The sequence below is a fragment of the Haemaphysalis longicornis genome, unplaced genomic scaffold (genome assembly GCF_048455015.1).
Source record: "Haemaphysalis longicornis isolate Haplotype H1 unplaced genomic scaffold, Haemaphysalis longicornis Haplotype H1 scaffold_7, whole genome shotgun sequence".
Lineage (NCBI taxonomy): Eukaryota > Metazoa > Arthropoda > Arachnida > Ixodida > Ixodidae > Haemaphysalis > Haemaphysalis longicornis.
Window position 1 is genome coordinate 126380028 of NW_027526422.1, and position 10408 is coordinate 126390435.

The 10408-nt window shown below is 43.2% G+C and overlaps 1 long non-coding RNA gene across 1 annotated transcript in view; it reads left to right on the forward strand.

Annotated features, from left to right (window-relative positions):
* The first annotated feature begins 6854 nt into the window (after nucleotides 1–6854).
* LOC144147119 (uncharacterized) overlaps nucleotides 6855–10408 on the forward strand; it is a 4700-nt gene continuing 1146 nt past the window's right edge. The window contains exons 1-2 of the long non-coding RNA XR_013317825.1: nucleotides 6855–6915; nucleotides 10219–10251. This is a non-coding gene — a long non-coding RNA (uncharacterized LOC144147119). The remainder of the gene's footprint in view (nucleotides 6916–10218; nucleotides 10252–10408) is intronic.

Here is a 10408-nt window from a genome sequence, read left to right on the forward strand (position 1 = left end):
AAAAACGTTCGCCGGCTTTAGATCATCCATTTTGAGAGTTCGTGAAAAGATATCTTTCGTACAAAAGTAATTGCGCGGCCCAAACTTCCATAATTACCCCATTACCCGTCTTGAAAACGGGAAACATAAGGAATACGCTTCGAAGCCGGAATTCAGTTTGCAGGTGAAGATGGAGGATTAACATAATAATCCAGACCTTTAGCCTGGAACTCGCCAGGGCAGTTGCGTTTCTTCTGCAACTATATTTGTATTTATTCTTACTGCACAAGCCGAAAATAGAGGTGCTCGTTCTTAGGACAGTTTCGATAACGTGAGTTAAGTTTTAGTACGACTGTATACACAATTCCTTCGTCATCAGCCCAATTTCTTTATTTCGCAGTGTCTGCCTCTGTGTTTTGGCTTTCTAAATTTTTGGCAAACACCTAGCGTTTTTGGGACATCAGTAAATATTTCAAGTGTCTAGGTGGTAGTAAAACGTGTCCTGTAGCAAAAAAAAATCAGCTGATTGGATTGTTTCAACAACACTTCACGGTTCTTTTATAGTATCTATATATTCTTCGTGATAAGCAGAACAGAAGGTCTGAAACAGATTTTTTATTTTAAATTGAACAAAAATATGTGAAGTATCTTTTTGTGACCCTATAATGCCTTGGAAGTGAAAGGGAAGAAATATAACAATATATTGGGCGTGGACGGAAACGCCCTTGGTAGATGCCGGACTTACGAAACAGACACGAAATGACCGGGGAATACACATTGTGCGTCTTTTTTTTTTCTTTTACAGATTTCGAGTTGGATAGTACACCTCAGGAAACACTCGGTAAGGCATGACAACTTCCTTCAGCTCCTTTTTACTGGATCAGAAGTTTTTTTCTAGTGGGAATAAAACTTCTTCATTAAGGTTAAAACACAAAATCGAATGTTGGCAAGATTTTGGCTTTCAGTGAAAGGACATCCAGTGATAAGTAGTTTTGTTGCCAAGAATCTCTCATTTTTCGTTAAGTACTCTTAGACAGGCACAGTTTAATACAAGTGTATTACAGTAACCTTAATTGGGAAGAAATGTAGGGTTCAGTAATTGTTTACACTAAGACTGAAGCTGTAAAATTGTTTACACTATAAGGTAGGACAAAAATATGAGAATGGCGGCATTTTCACATGCAAATAATTCAGGCTTACTGCTATTTTACCGAGTATCTGTGAAAGATGGACTCCGATGGGGTTCGAGTTGCATTTTTTGTTTTTTGTCTTGTTGTTTTCCATGTTGGAACAATTTTCTGAAATTCGATGTTGCGCGGCGTATCCGAGACGAAGATCATTATCGTACTAGTGGCAAATGAAAATAGTTTATAAAATCCACAGAAAAGTCGGTTTTACGCCTCATTGCACAACCTGACAACAAAGGGCGAGTAATCGCAGTGATATACACATGCCATCGCACTTAGAGGCGAGACCTCACTTTTCGTCTGTCTTTAAGGGATAGATGTGTTTCTTTCTGAATTGCTCTTATTTGACTGCTGCGAATAGCCCTTTAGGCACCCGTGTTTTTAAATAAAACGTTAGTTTGCAGAACCATTTCCTCTTTACAGACAGCTTATTAAAAAGTTATCGCGTAAAGTTTTTTTTTCTTCTCAACAGGTTCCCCATTGGCCTTTCAGGCCATTGGCTTGTTCTTCATTTTAAAAAATTCTCTAGCATATATGCATTACACCGAGGTACTTTGAGTGCGGTTTTGTTCCTTTTTACTATAGGCTGCGAATGTTGCTATGGAAAGTTAATATGGCGTAGATTTGATTCATTGTGATCTGTTAAAACTGGCGATGTGATTGGTGCCCAATATAAGTTATCAGCTTTATATCACACGATGTGTACCCAACACAGGATCGGAATGGCGAGCCTATAGTTTCAATTTTGAAATCAGCTTTTGGAATAATTCCTGCTATGTCATATGTCACTCATTCAATTTCTGCAGCGGCTAAATTTGTACCTTGCCATGGAAATGCCTTCGAGATTAGCAAAAAGAAATGTCGCAACATTTTTTTTTCACAAAATGAGAAGTCCTTTTGGTTTCATATGAGTACATTTCGAGCTGTCTGTAGGCTAACAAATTATTACGTAGAAACGATGCTTTATTTTAGCAGCAAGGTGTACAAACACACAGACAGAATAAAATTGTGCTGTTCTTTGGTTTATCGTAGAAGGTCACTCGTGCTAGCAAACCACAAGATAGACTATCCACTAATCAACAGTTCCTCCTAAATACCTTATAAAAAGTGTGAATGATATGGGGATCTCTTATTTACATAACTAAACGCAGAATTGATATGGTTCTGCTTGTGTAAACATATTTGCGGGTAAAAATAAATTTGAATGTCTTATTTTCTATTTTATTTTCTTGTTTAGTTATAGACTACCATGGTTACACGTTCTTCGTTACTGCTGTGCCCGGTAAGTTCCAGAAAACATTCTGTACGCTTGTATTATTTAAAATACCAAAAGGGGTTGTACCCATTAAATATGAATTATGTGTTTTGGCACCAATATTTTCTCTCGCTGCTTGCAATTCTGAAAAATGTAGGTTTTATTTCGAGTTGAATCTTTAGAAGGAAGCTAGGTTCTCCTTGTTGTAGTAATAAAATTATGTATGGTGTCTGGCATCATGCACCGCTTGAGGGCTGTGTGTAGCTGCACTGGAAAAGCATCACAAGAATAGTAAACTGAAAGGCAAACCACCAACCACTTAAGGTGCCTCAAATTGAGCAGCTATGGGCGTAGCCAATGATAGCTATACATTGCAACGACAATATGAAAACTTTACAACCAGAATATCAAAAGAGTAGAACAAAAACTTTCTTGCGAAATTAGCTGCAGCGAATTAAAGGATCAAAATAAATTCCCGGAAGATTACACTTACGCCCAGGACTGAATGGCGTAGCTGTTGTAGGTGAGTATTGCGGGAGGAATAGTTAAGTTCCAGTATCATTTTTAATTTGCGTAGTTGCGGTGCTACTAATCGTCGTTGTATGTATCGAAGAGGTCGTCGTCTTCTTCGCGGTGAGCGGTGGAAACAAAGCCATTATCAGTGCTGTAGACTTCCACCAGCTCTTCGTCATCGACTTGACGCAGCGGTGGTAGGATTTGTAAGTCGCGTCTGGAAGGATTGGCACGCTCGTAACCATTTCTCCAATTATCCATACTTGCTTCTAAAGAATACGGTGGCAGCGGTGACCTCTCTCTCCCAATCAGGGTGTCCTTTTAGCTTTAGTCTCATCGCTGGAGGGTATATTGCATACGCGGTAGCCCTTGAAGGTAGATGTGGAGTTTTCCTATTTTTTGCTGAAGCCACTGTGCGTGCTCAGGACGCTCGGCGGTCGCGGCGATGCACGCGCTGACGAGCGCTCCGTATTATTTTGGTATTTGTTTCCTGCAACGACGAACGTACGGCTAGTAACAATAGCACCACTGCTAAAAAGATTGTTCGCTTGCATAACCTGACGTATTGAAAATTACATTTTAATATGAAGACTAGTGGGCATCCACGTGCTGCCAGGTCATTCCTGCATCCAGGAGACCATTTTCCCTGATGAAGCTGCGATAAGTTAGCGTGTCTGTTGTATGGAACTCCGTATTGTTGGCAAGACGGCAGTAGCGGTATTTCGGACTTGGGGTGGAGAATGCGGTTGTTAGCTTAGCATAAATGACTTAGGAGACCCTTGCGTCTGCATAAAATTGGCTCGTCAGTGCAATATTCACTTTCCACGATGTCTAACAAAACAATTTAAGGGCGTTCTTAACCAATTACGCCTAAACTTTTGTTTCACTCGTAGCTCTTTGCTTAAGGTAGGCTGGGGGACTCGCCATTATCGTCGGTGTGCTCTATGCAAAAGGCCATTAGGCAGCTCTTGGGCTGCTGCCGGCAGAGTACAACACAACGCACAACAGCTAAAAAAAGGCTTTGCGACTGCGACGAACCAGCGCTTCAGAAGTGCGTGAAGTTCTCGCGCCATTGCGGTATCGCGCAGACATTTTCTTCTGTAATGTTTGTTTTTACTCCGCCGCAGTTTCCTTTACATATCGCCAGTTTCCCATACGAGTTTTCTATTTCTTTTTCGGGCCAGCAATACTCACCCTCATTTGCGGCTGACCACTTCAGTATTCATTAAATCTTTCTCTTCATATCTCTCTCTATCATTGTAGGAACATGGATATTAGCAACAGCAGGTGTATTGCTTAGGCTATCTACAAATTAGGCTATCTACAACAAAGCGCAAACAGTAATCCCTTGATTTGAAGCATTCGAACTGCGGTCGTAACTTTTCCTAAGCATTACCAGAGCTGGCCAGTACGGTATGAGCGAGTAAGGTATGACCGCTTAAGACAGCAGAGAGAGCGGGATAAGGCGAGTATAAGCGAGTGCTCTAGCACTACCGCCCCCGCTACCTTGACCGGTCGTTAGGCTGAGCAACCAGGCCACCACAGGCGGGAACGAAGCGCCAGCACCTACATCGTCCCTTCCGGCGGGGCTTGACGTCCGTCGTCGCTGCATGATCTCTTTTGTTCTCGGTTATACTCTAGCTTTCTTTTCGTGGACTGATGGCGCAAATATTTTCACTTATACACCCCATCTATTGCTAACGCAACGCAGCCGCTGAGGGTGTTTTGGCCGCTTCAGTGCAACTTCGTATCCTTTCAGATGCCCAGTTTTCCAATAACATCCGATGTAAATGACGACAAATGAAAAGCTGATGTTGTACAATCCTTTTTCCACATTTCCACGCAGGAACAAGAAACACCTTTGCTGTCCGCCGCGTACCAGGTGGATCGGGAACCTCTGAAGGTGCAAACGTTTTTATTTAATTTGATTTTATAGAGAAAAGCTGCTCTTCATGCAGGAAGAATCGGTTGAACCTTTCATTCCACGCTTCTCTCTTTAAAACCAGGAATTCGAAATTATTCAGCCTTTTATTCTTCCTAGATTTTACGGTCCGTCTTTGAAATGCATGCCTTTAAGCGTATCTCTTAGGCGCGGGCAACCGATCAACAAGCTGTTGGTGAAATGTTGCAAGGCACAGCATCGCTGCTTCTCGCTCGTTAGTGTGCTACGGAGCACTTCGGTGCCCGGTACGGTAGTTTGAGCGCGCCATTGTTCTCGTTACCGAGCGAACGAAGAGAACACCAAAGACAGAAAGATAACAGAGGAGAAAAGTTAGGCGAAAGCGCGAGTGGGAGGCCGAGATGCCGAGGCGCCGCTTGTCGCTCCTCGAAGTGTTGGAAGGGGAGGGCAGTATGCCAAGGGCGTGCTATAAACGTGTGTGAACCCCCGCCCCCCCCCCCTCCCCCCCCTGGACGTCCAGTGGTGCCCGAGAATGGAAACGCAAAACAAGGCATCCATGAAAGCAAGCGTCTTGTTTCAAGTTTACAAAAGTACAGAAGCCCAGCACGCGCCATGCGCTGCATGTACAACGGTCCTTTGGGTGTTTCGTCGCCCTCCTCGACGAGTGCCTCGCCCGAACACCGCGACATTTACGCAGGAGGTTGAACCACAATTTACAACATGCTCTGGGGTGCCAATGCGCTGCCAGAAAACGGCAGAATAGCGCGCGCCGCCGCGTGTTCGTTGATAACGCCATCACTCCCTTAGATAAACCACCTATGCATGACCCAGAGGCCCAGTTCCCGCTGCGAACAAATTTCGCATGAGGGAGTATTTTATTCATCAGCCATTTTTTATGCTGCCGACTATTTTTATTTTGTAATTACTCGAAGTTCCCTCGATAACTTGTTTATGATTTAAATGCCCACATTAAGCTGAAGGTCGTTTATTCCGTTCGGCCAGGAAGTAAGCGTCACTCACCTCTATCAGATGAAGTTTTGCGAAATTGAATCAATTTGCTGGCAAAACCCGTTTTACAGAACACCCTACCTCCGTTAGATTGAAATAAGTGCTTAGGAACCCCCGACGAATGGTTACAACTTGACATCTTACTTCTGGTACTAACATGCAGTCGCATTCAAACCCACTCTGTGTGTCATCGCTGAATCAAGGCTTCCTGCCATAGCGGTTGTTCTTGAATTCCTTATCAAGCCGCCTTCGACTAGATACTTTGGTTTCCAAGGGGCGAGGCGGGTCCTGTGCAATCAATAGTAATGATACCAGGAGAGGCCGAAGTTGAGGAGAATAAAGAAACAAATCACAAACCTGCAGCTGCGTCCAGTTCGAAGGGCATTCAGTCGCATCCAGCGCAGCTATTCTTTCGCTAATACAAGCGGACGGTGCAGGCGGCGCTGTAAGCTTCTCTGACAACAATATTGAATTGCCAGACTCCACCCATATCCTTCCACCCCTAAAAGCTTATCAAAAGCGTATTTGGCACACCCGGCGCTGTCTTTGGATTTCGGCATATAATTGCAAGGAAGCAATGCAAACAAAATCGACTCAATTGCCGAATTTGCGCTACCACAAAGAAAAACATGTTTGAAATGCATCACCGAATCAAAAAGGGCACTTTCGGAAAATGTTGGACTTTGTGCATTCAATTTATAGGCAGCATTGATTTCTTGGTCAACAATCTTTTTTGAGTACGGTTTGAATTCTGGCTTTTAATTTATCTGCATATTGTTTGTTTATCATGGTGAAACGTAAGGTACACGAAATAAGGGCATGTCTCATTCACGTAAAAAAATCACTTTTAGTCTGAGGATTTGTATGCCCCCTTTTTTACGGCGCGTTTCTCGCACGACTGATAATTAAAAGAATTGCGTCAGAATGACAGAATAGTTCATTCGTGTGCATCATGGGCATGAGCCGCACTTTATTAATGTTTTTTTAAAACTCACTACTTTCGCTTATTTCAGTCCAGCCAGTTTCCGACGACCCCGCAGTCCGGAACTGGAAGAATGTGAGACAATACGCCGGTGAGTTACATACATTTTTTTTTGCAGCTGTCACGAATGTGAAAAAATGCCTTGAAAACGCGTTGGCCCTCCAAAAAACTGTTGATCAAAAGCTTGGCGCGTACCTTGAACGTTTGGTATTGTAGGCTAGCGACGTGTTTTTATAACCGCATTCCGACTGTGTGGCGGAGAAAATACAATTACCTGTTCGTGTGATTATTAGTCTGCAGGTCGGCTTATTGTCTCTCGTAAACCTATATGGAAACTTTTGTGCCTGCCACTCTACCTTTAGAATTCATAAATTGCTCCATATAAAACAGAAAGTTGTGTCAAATCAGGTAATTGTGTAATTGCGCCTTCAATAAAAGGCTTAGTTCTTCCTCCTGTACCAAAACTAATGCTGTCCTTACAAAATGCGTGTTATATCTTGCTTCCAAAATATTTTGACAACCATTTACCTTCCTTATGTGCAATTGTTTGCTCAGAGTCACCGCAGCCAAAAAGAAACCGCATTCTTTAGCAAAAGTATCCCGCTTCTTCCTCCCAGTAACCTGGGAACCAAGCAAAGCGCATCGCTTTCGAAAGTCGTGAAATATGCGGGCATAGCAATATTGTCATATCGCACACTTGCTGAGACTACAAAACGGGGTGATGATAGGGCAACTGTTTTGGTGGCCGCATAAGCTAATCATTTTGGCGGAGTTCTAGAATGTTCTCGGTCCAGAAATTGTCAGGACCGGTGCCCTTCAAAGCTGAGGTGGAAAATGTCTGGGACAAATGTCTGGGGACAGTAAATAATTCAACTGTTGTGGTTTTTGTGACTGTGCCCTTATAGGCGCACCTGAAAATCAGTAAGCCCCGTCTCCAAGGTGCAGGCTTGACGTTTTTGTATAGGAATCTCAATTTCCAGCATATGTTTTAAAGGGTTCAGGGCAGAACAGCGTATGTTGACGCGATGTATCAAAGAAAATTACTGCCGGTTATGCAGGGCACTCTAGGATTACAAACAGGGTACGAAAGAATGTAAGTCACCCTGCCAGCTATTTCATCTAAGGTAATGGTTCCCGATGCTGGGTCGACACGGTTGGAACATTTCAGTCACCCTAGGGCTGTAAGCGGCTGCTTCGGTTGGCTGGCGGAAGAGCAAAATAATAGGTGGTGCTAACAAACTCTGCGCCCCGGCAGGTCACAACTCGAAATTAATTATTGCTGCATTTCACTTTCCAAGACTTTGAAGTGAAGATAGCTTAGCTATGTATTAAACGGGTAATAGGTGGGTTTAGCCTAATCTAACTGGGCGAAACTTCATGCGGGTACCTAGCCGTTATGTTCGTTGCTACAGCGCTAGTCACAAGTAAACAGAATTACGGGTAACATTCTTGGAGAATAAGGCACCATCAGCAAACATAGATGCGTTTTACGGCATTTGTGAGCTGGTGGCTGTTGTCGTAGTTCAATGAAGTGCAATTCAAAAAACGCAGGTACACGCGCCGACGTCTGCTTAATAAGGTGGAGCTGCAAAAAGTTGCAGCAAGAATAATGATTCGTGAATCAATAAATTACACACACACAACTGTGCCCTCATGGAAGACTTGCGCCCGTAAATACGGGAAAGACAGGCGGAGAATTGGCAGCGAAAAATATGGGATCTTGAACCAGGAGTAGGCGAGGCGATAGACTTTTTGGCTTTGCAGAAAAAAAAGCTTCAGATTAATGAATTCCTTGTTGCACGAAGACATAGAGAAAATGTGGAATAGCACAAACAGTCATATAGAAATTATAACCTCGTACCTTTGAGAACAGGGGGCTTTCGAAGCTTGACCTCAATAAAAATGCAAACGACAAAAGTTGGAATGCACTGAGCGCAACAGAACAACGAAAACGCTTCAGTCAAAATCTAAAAAAATTCACCAGAATGAAAACGCAGTACCACCGACCTGCCAAACGAAACACGTTCATTGGGATGAGTTTTACCCGAACGCAAGTGTTTGAGATACGTTATTGTAGATCATTCTTCGGCGATTGTCGGAAACGGTTATGTTCTTTAATAGCTGCCCGGTATACTGCTGAGCAAAGCACGCGCGGCCCTCCTATGCTGCTCTAGATAGTAAGCGGCGGGGCGAGCGAGCGGCTGCCGCAGTGATGTGTCGTGATTCAAGCAACAACGTTGATTGGCTTCCACTGTGGTGCGATGTAGCGCGACACTTGTCGCGTTCCTGCCTGGGCCAGCTGCGAACGGCGAGTGAGAACCGCTCCTGAAGAGCACGTGGATGAAGTTCGCTTTGCGGTTCAATCTAGAAGTTCCAACGAGGGCGCATTCAACACTTTATCTCTTAGCAATCCTCACGAGTGGGTACGTGGCAAAACACCTAATGAACATTATCACGATTATCATAGTCGTCATTATCATTGTCATTATAGCGCGTGGATACAGTTTGCTTTGCCGGAAATCCTTTCTACGTACGCCACCAGCGACGCCACGAGTCAGCCAAGACAAGTTTCGCTTGAAAAACTATATTTGTTTATATCAAACAAAATTAGGGCATTAAGCAACATGTGCAGGTTATTGGTAAAGGCAAACCCAGTCATGGCAAGATGATGAGGAGCAGAACACGCTAAACCTGAGAAAGGAGGGGAATAGGCTAGCAAAACAAACGGAATCTGATCTGCAGTCACTAAAAACACGTCGCTGAATTCAAGTTGCTACCTCGGAAGAGGTTCGGAGTCATAAGCGCAGTTGAATACAGCACACAGCTTTCCTAATAATAATTTTATATAATCATCGAGTCACCAGTAGGTGTGGGAGAGGAGACCCTAAAAATGGTTCAGCGTGAGAAAAGCAAAGCACTTAAGCAAAAACGCAAAAGTTTGGCTTGGGCAAGAACTAAGGATAGTATAACTAAATTTGCACAGCTCTCAAAATTGAACAATATGAGGAAAATACAGGAAATGTATGAATAAAAAAAAACAAGAATATAAACGAAGACTCAAAAGCAAACGTAGTTTGAAAGCAATAAGGAAAATTTGCGTGAAGAAGGACGAGGAATCGAATACGTGAAACAGTACGTAACAGCAAAGAAGCTGATACCTTTAGCAACTTGGCACAAACAGAACGTGCAAGGCGCAAGAGTTCAGTATTAACCGACGCGAGAAAATCGTAAAACAGGAAGTGCCTTTTCGTCTCAATCTAGTAAAAAAACATCCAATCCAGCTCTTCTGAGTTTCAATTCTTGCAAGTGGTCTTGTGCATGACAAAAAGAAAATTTGCTGCTGTGAATAATTTGCGCTCGATAATGTCGTGACTCACCATTTCCTCCTTTGCAGACGCGCCACTCTTCAAGAACTCAGTCAGCAAGCGTAAGAGCTGGGATTTATTTTATAGAACCTTCACACGCCTAACAGAAATTAGACTTGCGAATGATATTCGAGTAATTTTAACATGATTGCATGGAGAGGGCAGTTATATTCTTACTCCACAGCGAGAAACGCGGTACCAATAAAACCTAATTTAAAA